Source organism: Orcinus orca, chromosome 14 (genome assembly GCF_937001465.1).
Source record: "Orcinus orca chromosome 14, mOrcOrc1.1, whole genome shotgun sequence".
Taxonomy (NCBI): Eukaryota; Metazoa; Chordata; class Mammalia; order Artiodactyla; family Delphinidae; genus Orcinus; species Orcinus orca.
Window position 1 is genome coordinate 82,603,542 of NC_064572.1, and position 21,301 is coordinate 82,624,842.

Below are 21,301 nucleotides of genomic sequence, written 5' to 3' on the forward strand. Positions count from 1 at the left end.
TCTCAAGTTATCTCTGCATTAATATCCCCCCCACTGGATATACTATAATGCTTGACTGTTGTAAAAAAAATCCAGTTCCCATTGAACTAAGAATGACATGCCTGGGAGTGAGTCCAGGAGGGACATCTCCCTTGTCCTCTCTGCCACAGCCATGGAAATCCTGGAGCCGACCACAGAATTCCCCAGAGTGGGCATCCATGTCTATAAACATGCACATTCCAAAAGAGTACCAAGGGACAACACGCAAAAAGGACAGCGGGACCCTAGATGACAATTTCTCACGACTGACTGTTTGCTGAGGCCAAATGAGCCTCTAAATCTTTTGACACAGGATCCTGCTTCACACGGCCACACAGGGTGGGAATGGGCACGTTGCCCCCATGGAAAGAGAAGCGTGGTGGTAGGGACCAAAGATGAAAGTCCATACCCCAGAAGTATGTGAACACACACACACACACACACACACACACACACACACACACACACATACCCCTGCCCATCTGGTTGCTGTGTGCCCTTGTGCAGACCACATTACACTTCTGTGCCTCAGTTTGCTCATCTGTCTAATGGGGACAACGTGGTGCTACCTACCGCCAGGGAGCTGTGCAGATCAAACGGGATGGCCCGTGCAAAATGCCTCTACAGTGCTGCCAACACCAACCCCCAACCCTAAACTCCATAAACAGCAACCAACCACCACCACCTCCCCCATTTCTCTTCCTTCTGTCCCTCCCATCTCTGCAGACAGGATCTCAGCCCCGCAGTACGGACTCCCACCCGGGGTACAAAGACCCAGCCAAGGCTGGATGCAAAATAGGAAGAAGGAAAGTTGCAAAGGCTGTGTGTCAGCAACGTCTGATCGAGACTGACTGAAATAGGCCCTGTTCTGCAGTGACACGGCGACAAACACGCTGGTCCCACCAGGACACCCGGAGCCAAGAACTAGATTTGGGATGCAAGGAAAGACCCAGAGAAAAAAATAATTTAAAAAATGGTTGTTTTAGCCAATATTTTATAACTATAAATGGAACATAACCTTTTAAAAAAAGTAAATGGCAACCAAAATATATGAAGTCGTACCAGTTAAAATAATTGCAAAATAAAACTCCTTAGTATTCAATAAATAAATCATTTAAAATGGTAGTTTCAAACTCTCCTTCTAATAACTTCCTTGACACTTAGAAAAGAGACCCAGTTTCTGATAACCCCACTCAAATCTGAAATCCAGATTCCCAACCTCTGTAAAATAAATAGATCAAGTAAGTATTTATTTACAGACATATCACCCAAGACGCTAAACACAGATCAGTCTGTCGAAAAGGAGTTCTTTTCTCTTCTCCATTAAGTAGAGGCGTTCAAAGTGTTTGGTGGGGTATGATTTCTTTCAAAAAACATCTCTCCAAGTTTTGATACTTGAAGCTGGAGAGGTGGACATTCAATAAACATTATAACAAAGGCATGCTCTCCAAGAATAACCATGTTTCCCTGGAGTCCGCTAAGATGCTGCTTCAACAGAGCCCTCCACAGCTGCCCTGCTGATGGAGAGGACTAGCCTCCTTCTGCAACGAGGTAAAGCAGAGTGGGGACAGGAGAGCAAGCAATACTCGGTATAAAAGCAGACAGCTGGGCTGCACGAGCTGCCCTGCGAACTCAGTGCTACGTAAACAAGTAACCTCTTGGAATTAACCCCGGAAGAGTGGAATCTTTTCCAGAAAGATCTGGAAAGCATTCAGGCCTCATTCCAAAGGTTGGGACTTGTTTGCAGAGAGCAGACTTCTTCCTGGGCTAAAAAAGTCTCAAATTTTTAAAAACGGCCAAAAAAAAATCCCCGTAGCTGATTTTCTGTCAAGAACTGCTCTGGTTGGTTCAGATAAATATTTGGCCAAAGCACATAGATGTTCAGACCTAGAGTCAGCTCAGAGTCGATAAGAACTTCTCCCGACACAATCCGAGTGCCCACGTGACGACATGCCCATCCTTCCCGGGCCCAGCAGAGGCCATGGAGCCGCCAAACGAGCACTGGACATGGTGTCCACGGGGACAGATGGCGAGCAGAGCAGAAACACGCCTGACTCGATGGCTCTTACACCACAAGGTCCTGAAACAGCTGCCCGACTAGGTGACCTTGGGCCGGCTGCCTCACCTGCAGGCCACCTAAACTCCGAGCCCCAGTCAGCTGCCTCGCTGTGAATGGGGACATTCACCACCCAAGGAAAGAAGTGGGACTGGGCCCCGCACGGGTGCTCCCTCTGCTCCTCCGGCTATTGTTATCCCACCGCCTCTGTTTCTGTCTGTCTCCATCTGCATCCCCCAGCCTCCCTGGATGGCCACCATCACCACCAACACTGGTCTGCTTGACCTATGAACTCCCGCTCCCCGTTCCGATGTCAGTCAAGCTCCCCCCTTCCCAGCCCCCAGACCAAGTCAGCCCCTGCCCTCAACCGCCAAACCCCTTCTACTTCTCATCTTCTTGTGTGCTTACTGGGCTGATATCTGCCTTGACCACAGGGCTATAAGCTCCATGAAGGCAAGAGTGTCTCTTCTGTTGACTTTAATAAATATTTCCTAAAAAAGGAAATTAGAAAGGCAGGCAGGAAACAGGTAACACTTACACAAATATAGCACAGTCATAAACAGAGAATTCCCAATGATGGGAAGGGGGGGGCGGTCATGTTCAAAATAGGACTTTAAATTCTGCAGGTTTTTGAAGTCTGCCTCTCTAGAATTAGTCCCTATGGCACTGAAAACCCATTTCCTGGTATCTCTCGAGCCTGCAGCTGGCACTGGTTTCCATGGTGGGACTGTCTGGTGGGCTGGCCCCGGGCTCTGACACCCACAGAGCTGCCTCCACCCGCCCCCGGTTCTGCTAGAGCAGAAGCAAGGGCCTCCAAGGGCCCGGGACTGGATCTCACTCCCCCAAACCACAAGTGTACCTCCCTGCCTTTCTAAATTAGCTTTCATCCACAAGAAAACATCAAAATGCTATGTCTTAGCAAATTACATGATTCTTATCTGTGGCAGGATGTTTTGTGTTTTTTCCTTTTTTTTTTTTTCCACTTTGTTTTGTTTTTACTCATTTTCAGTTCTTACAACCCCTTCGGGCAAATTTCTGAACGCGCTCAGTCTACCCAGCTTCTCAGCACATGCCACAAAACCCCAGGACTGAGCTCAGAACAAAAGGAAAAAAAAAAAAAAAATTCCCTCCTCCTTTTGGATCATTTTCATTCCTTTCCTGTAAAGGAAATCTGGAAATGTTTCAAAAACATCAAGTACTCAGAATCGACTAAAAATCCAAATTACCTTTCTCCCTTCTTTTTTTTCCTTCTCTTTTTCTTTCTTTTTTTTTTTTTTTTTTTGTCTCCTCAGGTACTTTCCCCCCATCTATATTTAAAAGAGATAAAAATACCAATTACTATGTAATTAAATGAGTTCTTCATTAACTTGAAGGATTTGCTGGTTTTTATGGGTGGGAGAAACCAGATTTTTAGGTTAAAATAATTATTCATGGCATTACAGAGTTCCAGGGCTGGAAAAGTTTAAGTGTCAACCAGTTCTGTTCCAGCAGGTTAGGACGGACGCTTCCGGAGCCTCTTTAGTGAACCCTCAATAGGTCTGTCACTGCTTCTGCCTCTGTTTCCAGCCCTCACCCACTCCTCCTCCTATGAAATTGGCTGCAAGAAACAAGTTTACGTTCTCACAAAGCAATCTGGGCTGACTTTTTTTTTTCTGAATGTTCTTACCCTGGGATTATTTTCACTTTCTGATGACAAAACAGTTTATAACATTGCTGGACCGTCTTTGGTTAACTCAGTTCATCTGAGGTTTTCACACCCTTTTTTGCAGAAAACCTTGAGCAGAAATGAATGATTATGAACAGACTCCAAAGATGCTTTTCCCTATGCATGGCCAGTAGCATTCACTTTACAATGGAAAGGAGATGGAGGCATTTCAACTTGGGGAGGAGGGGGCAGGCCTACCTGGATGCCAATCACCTCCCTCCCAGAGGGGTGGGTCGACACAGTGGCAGCTCCTTCTCAGGGCTGCTGCTCCCGGGTCCCCTTCTGGTCCCCTCACAGTTTTCTGGGACCAGGCAGGGCCTTTTGGTGACAGCAGGATTGTGTGAGCACGTACCAGGGGTTCAACCTCCTCTTGCCCCATTCATCCCCACTCTCACTCAGATCTGACCCAAAAGGTGGCTTGTAGCCAGAGCAGAGGAGCTGTCTGCACATCCCAGAGTAACTGGCTGGGCTTCTCAAAGCATCAGTGGGTATGCAGACCCCACTCCCCAGTGATGTGACAACAGCACCCCACACGTCACGTTCTGCACTTATTCCGGGGATACGATCATGTGTCAGGACTCTTGCAAGCAGCATTCTTGAAGTCTTTTTAAAATTCTCTTTGGGGATCTCAAAGAAGAAATTAGGGAAAAAATGTCAAAGGTAGCGTGAAGCTCTTAGATATTTATCTTCTTTGGATATTTCTGGCCGGTAATTTACATTCACATCATTCAGTGAAACCACTGGCATCTTCGGACTTGTCCTGACCCATCTGTTCAGTCATCAGTGCTGGGCCTTGAGGAGGGATGAAAGAAAGGGCAGACTTCCCTCCTGCCCTCTTAAGACCTGCCATCCAGTTAGGCATAGAAGCCACCAGAACAGAACCTCAGAACCAAAGCCAGGCCCCTGAGAGATCATCTTTTTAAAAGTCTTCATTTCCCAGGTAAGGAAAGGTCAGGGAACCTGCCCCAAAGCAAGTTGACTTTTAACAAACAGGGCATTTGCAGGAGGTTATGTGTTGGGCAATTAAACTTATAACTGGAAGCCTAACCCACCAACTACTTTGGACAAACAAAGTTAGAAATATAAGGCAATATCATTTCCCCAAGTAGAGCTGGGTTTTCAAATTTCATAAAAGGTTGTGTCCAAACATGTAAAATGAAAATGACGTATGGAGGCAATTATCCAGTTACTTAACGTCAAAACTCCCAGAACCTTTGCCTCAATTAGTGAAATAACTGAGGCCAAAAAATGAGCATATGGCTAATTCCAGGAATAGCTGCCTCCAGACCTCACCTTCCCTGGGGGTCAGAGGCAGAGCCCAGGCGGTGTTGGAGGCTAGTTGCCACTCGTGAGCAGTTCCTGGGGAGCAGGCTGGTGGCTACGAGCAGGGGGGGCATCCAGGCGGCCAGGGTCCTCATCCCGGCTCCACGGCCTGACCCCAAGCACACTCCAGTTCCCCAGCTGATAAAACAGGATGACGATGATAATGTCTAGCCTAACAGAACTGTGGGAAGGGCTGCGATGATTCATGGAAAGCGCTGAGCAGGAAGCCTGCTACCCCGTAGGTGCTCACTATTATTCCTATTACCAGCGGCTTTGAGGGTCTGTGTTTAGTGAACATGTCGGTATGTCTTTGGTCTGGTCTGTGTCACACAGTTGCATGTTTCATGCTGGCCTCTTCTAGAATGCCAGCTCGCTGAAAGGTATCAGAAACGAGTTACTTTGTTGTCTGTTGCAACAACTGATCCTTCATATTCTAATCTAGAAAAAGAAGATCAAAGCACATACATTTTAATGTCTGCTAAGCCTGTTGAAAAAGAATTGCTTCGCTTTTACTAAAACTTCTGCTTTCATATCACCTGCCTTGATAGCCTTACTCTTAAAGACAAAAAAAAAAAAATCAGAAAGAGAAAACAGTTATTCTTTTAAAAAGACCTTACCTTGTGAATAACTGCAAAGCATTTGCAAGAAACATAAATTCCATTTAATAAGAAACATAAATTCAATTCCATTCTAATAAGAAACATAAATTCAAACAATAAAAACAGGATCGTTTTTATTTTAAATGTTAGGTCTGATGGTATTTGGGGCCCCAAGCCCACAAGGATGGCAGAGCAAGGAGATAATGCAAGCTAGGAAGAAAGTGTCTGAACACGTCCCTCTCTGGGCTGAGCCGCGGGCAGATGTGAGTAGACACGACCAGTCAGGGTGGGGACTCTGCCTCTCAGTGGTGAGAAGATGTCCCTTGTCCCTGCATCCAGCTCAGCATCGTGCCCCACAGGCCCCTCCCATGGAGGCAGTGAGTCTGAAATTCGGGCTCCCCGGGGCGAAGGTGCAAACTCCCCAAACCAACACTTCACTTGCTTCCCCACATCCCATAGTACTCCTACATACATGGAGAACTGGGTTCAACTGAATCCTGCAAGTTTAGCTCTAGCACAAATCAAGGCCACACAAACCATAAATACAGCCAAGAAATGCAACAGTCTTGTGAAGTTCAAGTTCATCCCTGCAGTCTTCAGACACCATCTGTGGTGCAGAGGGTGTGACCTTGCAGGAGTCACGAGGGCTGGTCCTCGGGAGTTGGGCGGGGGAGTCTCTGGCAAGCTGAAGGGTGCCCCACCTCACACTGTGATGGAAGGAGAAACGCAAACAAGCAGGGTGCAGGACCTGCGGCCAGGGGCGGGGGGGCTGAGAGGGCGGGGGAGCCGGGTATTTCCCCAGAGACCAACAGGACCGCACAACTCATGAGTTTACGGCTTCAGGTTGTAGAAATTTGAGTCACTGCCTTTGAACACGTGAGGCAGAGCAGACGACCAATACACCAAGACCAGCGTCCTGGCACGAGCTCCCACCAAGGGACACCTGAGCACAGAGGCCAGCCTGAGGCCCTCCCCAGCCCACCAGCTCATCCCTGCCTAACCAGACCCCATCCTCCCCGCTGAGGGGCACAGATTTCTCTCTCTCGGTCTTGACTTTGACATTTCCTGTTTCCCTAGGGTCTGATCAACCAGGATTTATGCATGAGGTCGCATTAAGTGTGGGCTATAACAATTATGAAGAAGTCACCCCAAGATGGGCGTTCCCCGCATCTAAGCTCCGGCTGTCCCCCCGTCAGCCGTTGGACTCTGGCCACGTGGCCCCACCTGTTTCCGGGGACCACATGAAAATACTGGTGTCACCCAGGGTGCTGTCAGAGCAAATGGCAGACCACGGTGGAGGGAGGGCTTGCTAGAAAGGAGAGGTCTGTACAGACAGGGAGAGTTCTCTTTTCTCTGCATAAAAGTTATGATGTCAACCAATAAACAGTTTTTAAAAGAGAAGAAGACCCTGCACTTGGAGTTTTAGACTAAACACAAGGTAGACCCAAAGTTCCTAACCACCTCCACATCCCGCACCCACCCACTGAGGTACACTCCAATCCCCTGACCCCTAAAGACCATATTTTTTTTTCTTTTTTTTGCGGTACGCGGGCCTCTCACTGTTGTGGCCTCTCCCGTTGTGAAGCACAGGCTCCGGACGCGCAGGCCCAGCGGCCGTGGCTCATGGGCCCAGCTGCTCCGTGGCATGTGGGATCTTCCCGGACCGGGGCACGAACCCGTGTCCCCTGCACCGGCAGGCGGACTCTCAACCACTGAGCCACCAGGGAAGCCCCCCCTAAAGACCATATTTGACCCTCAGATGAAGACAGTACGGTCCAAGTTAACCCAGTCAACAAAGTTCATTCAACCCCTACTATGTGCCGGGCCCCAGTGCAGAGCCAGGGACACGGCAGTGAACTGAACAAGGCCATGCCCAGCGGAGCCTGCAGGCCAGTGGTAGAAGCATCTGGAATCCCACGAAGAAGACAAATGTCAGATGGGCTGAGTTCCAGGGGCGAATACGAGCTGCTGACAGAATAATGTGCTCATCTCCGCATCACCACCCGCCACACTTCCACGGGACTCCCTCCGGGAACTCCCACTGTCCCCCAGAAATGGGGGTGGGGCGAGGAGGGAGGCAGAAATGAAATCGGATTCACTTTCTGGACCACATTTCTGTAGCTTAGAGTTTGGAGGGGCTCTCCATCCCGTTGGAGTAGAGATTTAGGTTAAATTTAATTTAAAAGTCAAGGCAGGGCTTCCCTGGTGGCGCAGTGGTTGGGGGTCCGCCTGCTGATGCAGGGGACGTGGGTTCGTGCCCCAGTCTGGGAGGATCCCGCATGCCGCAGAGCGGCTGGGCCCGTGAGCCATGGCCGCTGAGCCTGCGCGTCCGAAGCCTGTGCTCCGCAATGGGAGAGGCCACGGCAGTGAGAGGCCCGCGTACCACAAAAAATAAATAAATAAATAAATAAATAAAAGTCAAGGCAAACTTCTCAGCTTGGCTGGTGGCTGGTCGTGGCCCATCCACGCGTGACGGCACTGCAGGTGGGCTCATTCATGTGCTAAGACTTTCTTCCTAGTCAGGAGCACCAGAGCAGATGCTCACTTCTAAAGGCACCACCAGAGAGAAGCGGCAGGAAGGACAGAGCCCCCGGACAGCTCCCCCTCTTGCTGGACAAGGCACCCTTGAGGCCAGGGGTGTAATCAACCCGAAACCCCACACCCAGATGAGCGAAACAGTGGGGGGACAGGAGGGGCGTCGCTCATCTTCTCCTGTTCCCTGGCCCTCTGGCTCAAATCCCAGGAGGGAAGGGGAGAATGCCCAGAGCAGCGGTGCCCAAGAAAGAGAACATGAGCCTCACACCCGAGTGTAAAGGTTCCATATGAAGTTCATTTCCATATATTTTATTCAACCCAATATATCCAAAATATTATCATTTCAACGTGTATACAGTATAACAGTTATTAATGATGTACTTTACATTATTTTTTAACATCTTTATTGGAGTATAATTGCTTTATGATGGTGTGTTAGTTTCTGCTGTGTAACGAAGTGAATCAGCTATACATATACCTATATCCCCATATCTCCTCCCTCTTGCGTCTCCCTCCCACCCTCCCCATTCCACCTCTCTAGGTGGACACAAAGCACTGAGCTGATCTCCCTGTGCTATGCAGCTTACATTATTTTTTTTCACGCTAAGTCTTCAAACTGCGGTGTGTACTTTCTTTTTTTATTTATCTATCTGTTTATTTATTTATTTATTTTTGGCTGTGTTGGGTCTTCGTTGCTGCACACGGGCTTTCTCTAGTTGCACCGAGCGAGGGTTACTCTTCGTCGCAGTGTGCAGGCTTCTCATTGTGGTGGCTTCAGTAGTTGTGGCATGCCGGCTCAGTAGTTGGGGCTTGTGGGCTCTAGAGCACAGGCTCGGTAGTTGTGGCGCACGGGCTTAGTTGCTCCGCGGCATGTGGGAACTTCCCGGACCAGGGCTTGAACCCGTGTCCCCTGAATTGACAGGTGGATTCTTAACCACTGTGCCACCAGGGAAGTCCTGTACTTTCTCCTTATAGCACATCTCAACTTGGATGCTAAATTTTCATTGGAAGTACTTGACCTGTATACAGATTTTATAAAATTTACAGTTGAAAATGGAGAGGTACATGCCCAAGATGCTCCAAACATTCTTAAAAGTCTTCCAATAACTGAACTGCGTATATGTTTTTAAATTTAAATTAACTAAAAGTAAATGCAATTCAAAATTTCGGTTCCTCGGTGGAATCGAAATTAGTCACATTTCAAGTGCCCACTGGCCACATGTGGCTCATGTTACCAGCCCAGGCAGCATGGATACAGAGTTTCTCCACTGTGCCAGAAATTTCTAATGCTCAGGACGGGCAGCTTCTTGAGGGTGAGGTCTGTTTCTTACTTCCTTCATTCCTCTCCTTACCTGGCCTCCCAACAAAAGGCACTGGGAAATCGCTGTTTCCCAAAATTGATGTAAGACTCCTAGGGTACTAGATAAAACACAGCTTCTGCAAGAGGGAGGAGACATGGGGACATATGTATATGTACAGCTGGTTCACTTTGCTATAAAGCAGAAACTAACACACCATTGTAAAGCAATTATACTCCAATTAAGATGTTTAAAAAAAAACCCAAAACAACACAGCTTCCACCCCTGCCCCAGATCTTCAGAATCTACTGCAGGCAGGGGGAGGTAGGTGGGCAATCACCCCAGGTGACTTTTAAGCCTCAAGCCAATGGCCACAGATTTTCCTTCTTTCCAATACTCCCTTATCCAGCCACAGCCACTGTGTGAGTCGGGAATCTGATGGAGCCAGGGCAGCCCATGCACCTTGGAACTCAGCCAGGGCTGGCCCTGCACTCAGGGACAGAGTCTTTTCTCCTTGAGTTTCCTGTGCGTATCAGGGACACCAACATGCCTGTGCCCATAGCTCTTGTCAACACACAGGGACGCTCAGGAAATGTCAGCTGCCTCTTCTCACTGCTCTGGAGCCCCAGTCAGCCTGAACGTCAGCCTTGGGGGAAGGAAAAGCTCTTTCCCCACCTTGAACGTGGGGTGGGAAAATCTGGCCGGTCAGGCTACACAAAAGGAGGGAGTGTGCAGAACCAGTTGGTTCTGGGACTGGATTGATTTGCAAATAAAATCTTTCTGAGTGGTGGTAGCCCCTTCCCCCTTCCCCTGCTCCAGGAGGGAGGAACCCCAGGCCAGCCACTTTCATCTCAAAGATCAGCCTGCAGGCTCTACTTCAATGCAAGCAGACACCCCAAAGGGCAGTGACTAAATGCTGGATTCTGGGCTCTTCCCAGACACCAACAAATCCCCATTCCCACGTTCAGGAACAAAGACTGGCTCCAAGTGAAACATGGCCATGGGGTGCAGAACCCCAGTAGGGATGGACATCTCTCTAGGGCATCGTAGGGATTCTCTACTCAGTTCCCAGTTTATCCATTCAATGCAAACCTGAGGAATAATCAGCAGTTATCCCCCGGGGTTTTTTGGAGCGGGGAGCAGGGGGGAAACGGGAGTCAGTCCCACGGCATGTTTTTTCCAGGCTCTTATTTCATCTTTCAGGAGACTCACATACTGCTGGTGGGAATCGTATCTGATACACCAGCTTGGAAAACTAGCCACATCTACTGACGCTGAGCACACTGATTCCCAAAGACCAGCAATTCTGCTCCTAGGTATGTGCCCAACAGAAACGATCCCAACGCTGATCAAAGGCATGTACTAGAGTTAGGATGCTCAGAGCCCCCGCTGTAAGGCCAGACTAAAGCCACACGCAATACCAGGAAAGAATCTCACAAACGTAGTACTGAGTGCAAGAAACTGGACACAAAAGAGAACATTCCACATTGTTCCGTTTATATAAAGTACAAAGAACAGGCGAAACCAGCAGAGGCCGTGGGGATCAGGAAGGTGATCTCCCCCGACTGGGGGCTTCTGGGGTGCTGTTGACACACTTGACCAAGGTGCCGGTTGCACAGGTGGGTTCTGTTTATGCAAATGCATCGAGCTGTAAGCATTTGGTAGGTGCTCTCTAATTAGGTCTGTTACACACCATGGGGGGAAAACGTTCATAAAGAAAAGAGAGTTAGAATGGGCGGTGGTAGGTTTCTGCCCCAATAAGAAGCCAAGAAAGAAGCAAAGGGCACGCAGGCAAGTTGACGCGGGCGTGAAGGCGCCCACCTGTGTGCAATCCAGCTCTCTGGCCTTGCAAAGGGCAACGTCCTCCCATCAGATTGACCCCCTTCTCCTTTCAGAGGCACCAAACCAAAGTCACCTCCGCTCATAGCCACTCAGGGCTGATTTTACGACCCAGCTCACAGTCCAGAGGATAATGACCTCCAGTTCCCAGGTTCGAAGGGTTTCCAGGGTCTTAAAGGGCTCCATCCAGGGTGGACTTGGCAAGGAGGCCGACAAACCCCGGTCCTTCCGGGCCACGTCACGCGCCAGCTCAGCTCGCGGCCAGCTCAGCTTGGCCGCCACCTGCAGGCCGGGTACACCCCAGCAGGCGTGAGGTCTAAAGTGCGGGCTTAAAAGGGCTGTCTCTTATGTATTCTTTTTGCCACTTTCCATAGAGGACTTCCTGGGGCAGAAGCTGCTAGATCAACAGCAAACCCAAGCTTTCCTGCTGGGCCCCCAGGGAAGGGAACTCGCTCTTTGAGCCTGGGGAGGGTTGGAATCAATCTAGTGCCCAGGAACCAGAAGCCCACCACATTCTCAACTTTTTTTTTTTTTTTAGCTGCACTGCGCGGCTGTGGGATCTTAGTTCCCTGACCAGGGATCAAAGCCATGCCCCGTGCAGTGGAAGCATGGAGCCCTAACACTGGGCAGCCAGGGAAGTCCCCACATTCTGAACCTTGAAGAGGAAGAACCCCAGGTCCTGGCACCTCCCTGGGATGCATGTGCCTCGAGCTCACCACGACCACCCCTGTCACTCACCCAACATCACGGACTCTGCCCCTCCAGGAGGCCTTCTAGAACCTTCCCTCCCTCCCCTCTGGGCTCAGAGCTTCCTTGGTGCCCCACTCTCCTCCAAGTTTCCTCCATCATTCCCTGGAACTCTCTGACGCCTCCCTGGTCACGCTGGCTCAATGCACCAACAGGCACGCTCACATATCACCCCTGCCCCCCTCGTCTCCCCCTGGCACCCATCACAGTTGAAATTAAATAATCATTTGACTCAGTTTTTGTACCTCGTCCACCCAATATAACCCAAGCTCCATGAGGGCAGGGACCGGGCATGTCTTAGCCACCACCGGCTCCCAGCAGCCGATGTTTATTTCCTTGTCTGTGTCCATCTGTGGGTTAAGGCTCAGAGTGGGGACACCAAGGCATTCCCAACACTTGGCTGTCCATCCCTCTTATTTCTCCCTCTCCTTGACGTCTCCTGTAGAAAGAGTGGTGTGCAGCCGTGGGGCAAGTCCTAGAATCAAATCTCAGCCCAGCCACTGCCAGCTGGTTGACCCTGGGCAAGTTACCAAACCTCTCTGAGCTCTATCTACCCCTCAGGGCTGGAGGGGAGACTGACTTGGGTTAATCACTGACCACAGTGTCTCAAACATGATAGTACTATTTTCTTGTATCTTTACAGTTTCCTTCCATTTGAGGACATTGTCCAAGAAGGCCAACTCGCAGGCCAGAACAGGGATCCAGCACCTGATTCATTCATTCATTAACAGGTTCCACTCAGTGCAGCTGGCCTAGGCACGGGACACAGTGGGTGGACACCGCAGACAAGATCCCAGCCGCTTCGGTGTTTGTGAGGTTTTGCAGAGGGGAGAGGTTGTTCGCACATCATCTTTTCATGTTTCTCTCTCTCTCTCTCTCTTTTGGTTTATGCAACAAGATTTTTTCCCCAATAGCTTAATTTAAACCCAACATATTATTTAAGTTATCTAAGACTCCCGCACCAGGTAATAAAAATATTATAGGTTTTTTTCCTATTATTTTTCTTTTCAAAATAAAAACAATGATTTCAGATGTCTTCACAGGGAAAATGAATAAAACCAGCTTTCGTCTGCACACCAAGGTACTATAACTTGTCATTTCCTGAGTAAGTTAAGTGCTGGCTGAGTGTAGCCTTGAAAGGGAGGACCTGATTCCGGACACCCAGGTACCACAGACAGTCTTGGGCTCAGCAAGGGCAGCTGTGGCCTCCAGAACCACTGGATTCCTGACCAGCAGTCTCTCCCCAGCCAGGAGACGTATAAAAGACGGTTTCTTTCTTTCTTCAAGCATCACAGCCCCATTCAGACCCATCAGCTTGAGACAATGAAAGGAGAGCACAGCATCCCGGCTCCCTTTGATCTCACACCCCCGGAGACCTCTGTACAAACTGAGAACAAAAGGCGGGGAATCCAGTGGCAGTCCCCAGTAACTCCCCCCGAGACGTGCCTCTGAAGAGCTTTCCTTAGGAATTCTGAGCAGAGCAACCCCCAAGCTCCTCCCCCAATAAAAAATAACTTTAATCCTCATTCAAGATCACCGGTTCCAATTTAAAACCTGCAAGTCCCGGCTCTCCTCTGCTGGAACCTCCCGTCTCTTTGGCAGGCAGCCCTGGATGCCACTTTCCGCTTCTCCACCGGCTTCTAAGTGGAAAGAGGCACCCGCTGAGCCTGTGCAAGTCCCAGCTCCACACGCGGGAGAGAACAAAGACTTAACACAAAGAAGAACTGGGCCTTCCAAGCCCTGCAGCCACTTGCTCCAGAGGAGGGATGCTTCAGGCGCTGGAGTCTGCTTCCTCGCCAAGATGCGCTGTCCGCCCCCTCCCACCCCCGACTTTGCACACTGGCTCTCTCTCCAGGGTTGGGAAAGGTCGAGGGTGACCTACAGTGGTCCTGAGATCCTGGACCTCTCCAGAGGCCTTCCACTCAGCTGGGAGGGCAGAGCCCAAGCAGTGGACACCAGAGATGAAAGCCAAGATGGGATGGAGCTGGCCCTCTAGGGACCGAGGCACAGGGTTACAGAGACACACGTTAACCATTGCGAGGTGCTGGATTTTGTCAGCCTTTAATATTCTGCAGTGAAAAAGCACTGGCTTTATACACACACACACACACACACACACACACGCACACACACAAAATCTAGAAGGGTTTTGTACTCTTCTCCAAGCTGAGCTGTCAGACAGTAGGAATTCTGGTCCTTGTACCTGTCCATGCTGAAGAGTCCAAAGGTGGATTTTTCCAGATTCCTGATGCATGGAACCTGAGAAAGCCACATAAAATCCCACCAGCAGACCAGGACAACCCCTCCACGAACCGATTCAGCTCAGCAAATCTCTCCTAAGCACGTACAGGGGTCAAGAACCCTGCCAGAGCCCACAGAGCACACCTAGGTGACGTGGCCACAGCCCTGTCCTCCTGATGCTTACAACCTACTGTTCACACAAGTTGCTACAGGTCAAGGTGGTCTAGGATGAGCATGATACAAGATGCCCAGGGACAGCTCCAAGGGCTGCAACCCATGCAGTAACACAGGGCCCGGTGCCCACAAGGGCCCCACACTTTGTTTGATGCTCTACTGTCCCCATTTTGAAGTTCTTAATAATTTTTTCATAAGGGGCTTACATTTTCATGTTGTACTAAGGCCTGCAAATTATAGAGCCAGTTCTGGAGATACCGAAAGAGTAATACAGTCAGGATTAAACGGAGAGAGAAATCACATCCAGAGAGCTTCTCTTATTCCTGGTACATGTAACAACTAAAGTACAAATGAATACTTGGAAATGGCATTACACCCTCGGTTTACTCCCATCATTGGTTTAAGTAGAGACCTTTCCAGGGTCACTGCAGAATCAGAATCTTCCATACTATACCAAGAGGAAAGTTAGCAAAATCAGTTTCCATGAGCCTGTTTATCATAACTCTGGTCTATAACAGCATCTTTTCTAATGCAGCTCGGCCTGACGATTTTAAAACTACGGGGACCTTTAATTTATCAAGCTAATGTGATTACAAAGCCATCCCAGAGTCTAGCCATCTCGGAGGCACTCAAGTGGAGGCCCCGCCTGTGAAATTTATGACCTGAAGCTTACGCTCTTCCAGTCCCTTTAAATGGGAAAATCTTTACCTTAGTTGAGGGATGAACTCATTCCACAATCTGAAAAAAAAAAAAATTAAGCCCTTCCACAAGTGCTCCACTCTGTTAGTTTTTACAACTCGTCCGCAGACAACGAGGTTTAAATACCATTTACCAACAAGCTTCATTTTAACCTTCCTTTGCGGAGGATGCAAAATCAATTACGTATCTGCTGATAACGTCCTCGCATCACGTTCTGGTGGCATCTCACGATTAATGCAGTCCATGAGGCTGGCCGTAAGCAGCTTCACACAACACCTTCCGGTTATTACAAGCATCACTCTGACCCAGAGCTGAATGTAGGGGGTTCAGACACAGCACAATGCATGGGGATTTTGCGTCTTTAAGAAATCAGTTTGTAGATGGTTTAATTAAAATACACCAGAGCATAATTCAATTGGAATTGAGGTTCCCATCAAACCAAATTAGGCAGCAGAAATCTTTCCAACCTTAAAAGTCCCTACAAGGGACAGGGTAGAAATTTCACTCAGCTCTTTGAAGTGTTTCTTCCTCTACTGATATAACTGTTTTCACCAGTAAAACCAACTGCACTCAAAGACAGAAGGGACATGACATCTTCTCAGCCAAGCCCCTCATGTTGCAGGTGAGGAAAGAGGCTCAGAGAAGTCAAGTAAGCAGCCCCAGGACACAGAGCAGTCAGTGAGAACTGGGACCAGAGATGCAGTGGCCTGAAAACATGAGGGCAGGGCTTCCCTGGTGGCGCAGTGGTTGAGAGTCCGCCTGCCGATGCAGGGGACGCGGGTTCGTGCCCCGGTCCGGGAAGATCCCACGTGCCACGGAGCGGCCGGGCCCGTAAGCCATGGCCGCTGAGCCTGCGCGTCCGCAGCCTGTGCTCCGCAACGGGAGAGGCCGCAACAGTGAGAGGCCCGCGTACCGCAAAAAAAAAAAAAAGAAAGAAAGAAAGAAAATAACTTCTGCTCTCAAACCCTAAGTGAGAGGACAAGGAGGATGGCGGTTTTCTTTGCTTCTCACCAGCCCTGCTTTTTGAAACTGCAGCAGCCGTGGGCCAGCCGGCAGGGAACAAGGGTTCTTCACCCAGAGATGAGACAGTGAGAAAGCGAAGCTGTAAAGGAAAATTCAGGGGATGTAGAACAGAAAACAACGGGCATCAACCCAAGGGTGCTATGAACCAAGTCCTCTGACCAGCTCTCCCAAGCCCGCCTGATCCCATCCCACCAACTGATCCCCTCCTGGGATCTTGGCATTGGCTGTTCCCTCTGCCTGGGAGGCTCTTCCCGAGCTGCAGACGGTGGTGCCTTCTTGTCATTCAAGAATCAGCTTAGATGCCACCTTTTCGGAAAGGCCTTCTCCGATCACCCAGACAGTCACTTCCCATCCCATAGCACTTATTATTGTCTGTTCTCTGATATTCGTGAACTCATCCATGAGAATATACACTCTGTGAGTGCAGGGACCCTGTCGGTCTAATTACTGCTGGATTCCCAGCTCCTAGGACAGCATTGGGCACACGGTGGGCCCTCAATCACTGGAGGGTGGCTCTTAAAGGGGGTGCAGGGCTTCCCTGGTGGCGCAGTGGTTGGGAGTGCGCCTGCCGATGCAGGGGACGTGGGTTCGTGCCCCGGTCTGGGAAGGTCCCACATGCCGCGGAGCGGCTGGGTCCGTGAGCCATGGCCGCTGAGCCTGCGCGTCCGGAGCCTGTGCTCTGCAATGGGAGAGGCCACAACAGAGGCCCGCATACCGCTAAAAAAAAAAAAAAAAAAAAGGGGGCTGCAGAGCCTGAGTCAGAAGAGTTGAAGATGAAGGGTCAGGCTCTCAAATGGTCTTCGTTAACGAAGTTGAAGGATCAGGGGCAAGTCATTTCACCCCCCAGGTCTCGGTTTCTCCAGCTGTAAAAGGGGGGTAAGCAGGACAGGAAAACAACCCAGACGACCGGTAAGACCCTTGCCATTTCCGCACTGTGGGTCGAGGTTTTCAATCAATCAGTGTATTCTTGCCTTTTCTCCTTTCATCCATTTGTCCATCCATCCAACCATTCTTTCCCATGGGCTGGGTCCTGGAGATATAACGTTGAGTGAGACACACCTCCTATCCTAAAGGGACAAATACCTTCTAGTGGCAGAGAGGGAAAGGAGGTAATTCCTGCACTGACCAGCTAAGGGCCAAGGAGACTCCTGGGTCTCTGGCTGGGCCATTCATGCAGAGAAGGAAACCAGAGCTAAAATCCCACAGATGCTGCAGTGATGGAACATGTATATTAGTTACATCCAGGGAATCTGATCAAGGAACCCAAAGAGAGTCACAGTTGAGGACAGATTGAGGACAGAAGAGGATCACTCCTGAGATTTCTGCAGATTACCTGTCCCCCATCTTTGCCATGGAAGGACTGGAAATCCTCCTCAGGGGAACAATTACAATCACTGCTACATTCCATCTTATTAACTAAAGAGCTTAACACACGCACCCATGTACGAACATGAGCACATGTGAGCACATGTGAGCACACACACACACACACACACACACACACAGAGATGCCCTGGGCCAACCCCTGAAGAACTCATGGAGGACTGGAGTATATGCATATTTCTTTCAAAACACCCCACAGGAGTTCTGATGTGGCACCTGGATTTAGAGTCAACGAGCCTCCTGCAAAGTTTCCTTCTGATCACAGTTGTAGAGGTCAACGATAACAGCGTGAAATGTATCCAGGAGGATCTTAGCAGGTGAACTTTCCTAAGCATCGAGAACATTGCAGTCACAAAACAAAAGCTAGGCGCTTCCCTGGTGGCGCAGTGGTTGAAAATCTGCCTGCTAATGCAGGGGACACGGGTTTGAGCCCTGGTCTGGGAAGATCCCACATGCCGCGGAGCAACTGGGCCCGTGAGCCACAAGTACTGAGCCTGCGCGTCTGGAGCCTGTGCTCCCCAACAAGAGAGGCCGCGATAGTGAGAGGCCCGCGCACGGCGATGAAGAGTGGCCCCCGCTTGCCACAACTAGAGATAGCCCTCGCACAGAGACGAAGACCCAACACAGCAAAAATAAAATAAATAAATAATAAACTCCTACCCCCAACATCTTCTTTAGGAAAAAAAAAAGCTAGTCTGGGGGGGGCGGGGTGTGATGAATTGGGCAATTGGGATTGACATGTATACACTGATGTGTATAAAACTGATGACTAATAAGGACCTGCCGTAACAAAAAATAAATAATATAAAATTCCAAAAAAAAAAAAGAGAGACAACCAAAAGCTAGAGCTAGCTGAATGATAAGGTTCAGACAACAGACTGTTGATTGTTGGGGGGTAGGGAAGGCTGAGGGGAGGGGAAATGAGTGAAGGTGGTCAAAAGGTACAAACTTCCAGTTATAAGATAAATAAGTTCTGGGGAATCTAATTTACAGCATGGTGACTATAGTTAACAATACTGTATTGTTTGTTTTGTTTGTTTGTTTTTTTGCGGTATGCGGGCCTCTCACTGTTGTGGCCTCTCTCGTCATGGAGCACAGGCTCCGGACGCGCAGGCTCAGCGGCCATGGCTCAGGGGCCCAGCCACTCCGCGGCATGTGGGATCTTCCCGGACCGGGGCACGAACCCACGTCCCCTGCATCGTCAGGCAGACTCTCAACCACTGCGCCACCAGGGAAGCCCTGTATTGTGTTTTTGAAAGTTGCTGAGAGTAAATCTTAAAAGTTCTCATCACAAGAAAAAAAATTGCAACTACGTGAGGTGATGGATGTCAGCTAAACCTATTGTGGTGATCATTTTGCAATATAAACATGTATCAAATCATTATGTTGTATACTTTAATACAATGTTATATGTCAATTATATCTCAATAAAACTAGGAAAAAACAAAAAAACAAAAGCTAGTCTGGGGATTCAGCTCAACACCCCGGGACGCACCCCCAGCCCTTGCAACACACCCACCCGGGAAAGCTGTCTGCAGGTCCCGCACATTTCCTTCCTTGCTGTGGCCCAGCCTAACTCTTTCAAAAACAACTTCATAATGTACCCTGGAGTCACAACCACAGCCCCTTGTTTATGGGCTTGGCCAGATCAGATACAATTTCATTCTCTGAATTGGTTCCTAATTTAATTACTCTCCGGATAAGCGCTGGCCTCCCGTAGCTGCAGGGGAGGGACTCAGAAGGCACTGGCGCCAGGAGCCACGAGCTGCAGTTCTCGTTTGGCAGCTGGTGGAGGATGAGTTGTTCTGGGGCCTTTGCAGATCAAAGGGGATTAGAATAGTGGGCTTGGGCCAGGCGGTCACCGTCTGTCCACCCAACCAGCCTGTGTTTATTGTCCCCAGCCAATCAAGAGGGTGACCTGCGGTTTTACTAAGCGCTCAGGGAAAACGTTCAGGGTAACTGGACTGACTCTGAAAACCCAGATTCAGTCCTGACTCTGTGTGGCCTCTCTGGGCTTCGGTTTCCCCATCTACAAAATGGGGCTGGACTATGTTTCCCTGAAGCCCTTTCCAAGCTCTAAAATCCAGACAATTCAGGTGGGGATCAGTACCTCATCTGAGAATCAAGCCTTCTCTAGGGCCAGGGAAAAAGCATATAAAAAAGTAAATGAGGGTTTCCCTGGTGGCGCAGTGGTTGGGAGTCCACCTGCCGATGCAGGGGCACGCGGGTTCGTGCCCCGGTCCGAGAGGATCCCACATGCCGCGGAGCGGCTGGGCCCGTGAGCCATGGCCACTGAGCCTGCGCGTCCGGAGCCTGTGCTCTGCAACAGGAGAGGCCACAGCAGTGAGAGGCCCGTGTACCGCAAAAAAAAAAAAAGTAAATGAATCTTATTATTAAAAGCAAGTAAAAATACCTCATAAATTTTAATTCTAGAAATGGAAACATGTCCACACAAAAACTCATAAATGAATGTTTATAGCAGCACTATTCATAAGGGCCAACAGGTGGAGAACGCCCAAATGTCTATCAACAGATGAATGGATAAATAAAATGTGGTCTATTCATACAATGGAATATTATTTGGCCATAAAAAGGAATGAAGTACTGATATAAGCTACCATATGGATGAACCATAAAACATTATGTTAAGCGAAAGAAATGAGACCCACACAAAAAACATATTATATGATTTCATTCACCTGAAGTCCAGAATAGAGAAATCAATAGAGATAGAAAATAGATCCCTGGTTGCTTAAGGCTGGAGGGTGGGGGGTGAATGGAGAGAGAGAGGGCTGATAGCTAATAGGTACATGGTTTCTTTTTGATACAATGAAGTGTTCTAAAATTACATGAGGTTCTGGTTGCACATGTCTGTGAACATACTAAAAACTACAGAATTGTATACTTTAAATGGGTGAATTTTATGTTATGTGAACTACATCTCATTAAAGCTGTTTTATAAAAAGGACAGGTTGAATGGGCAAAAATGTCTGTTGCATGATTTGGGAGATTGGGATTGACATATATACACTAATATGTATAAAATAGATAACTAATAAGAATCTGCTGTATAAAAAAATAAAAATAAAATTCACATTAAAAATATCAGATGAGAACTTCATAAAATAAATATATATACACATAAATACATGCACGCGCGCACACACACACACACACACGTCTCCCTAAACAATCCTGTACCTTCATAACTGATCCAAAGGTACATAAACCCACACACACACAGAAAAAAAGAAGCTGCTGACTTAAATGTGGGCAGACCTGCATTTTCCTATTGATTTGTTTCAGTTTTAACAGCCAAAAGCAAATTTATTTTCTACCATCTAAATGGCAACTGAGGTTTCATCTACTTTCCAATACATCACTTTTATTCTCTGAGCCAGATTGTGAACAATGCAAAAGGTCCATGGATTTTCAGCTGTCGACCCACGGGCAAAAGATTTTTTTTTTTCCTGGAAGCTATTTCCAATAAAGAGGCCACATTTGTTAAGCTCACTCTTCCCTTTTGTACATCTTTCCATATCTAATTTCTCACAGAAACTGCTACAGAGCAGGTATGAACAGCTTTTCAAAGCTAGGGCAACACAGATATCAGGCTGATCCCACTTTCATTAATCGGAGCCTTCTTTCATCCTCTCATTTA

General features: G+C 48.7%; 1 protein-coding gene across 4 annotated transcripts in view; it reads right to left on the reverse strand.

The window, feature by feature from the left end:
* The window catches only part of CHST15 (carbohydrate sulfotransferase 15), a 99,963-nt gene that overhangs the window by 68,591 nt on the left and 10,071 nt on the right, over nucleotides 1–21,301 (reverse strand). Inside the window, exon 1 of one of the 4 annotated variants that reach the window (XM_049696774.1) lies at nucleotides 3,301–5,754. The exons of the other annotated variants lie outside the window; for them this stretch is intronic. The gene's annotated coding sequence lies outside the window, so the exon portion shown is untranslated. Of the gene's footprint in view, nucleotides 1–3,300; nucleotides 5,755–21,301 lie in introns of those variants that run through there. 4 annotated transcript variants of the gene reach the window in all.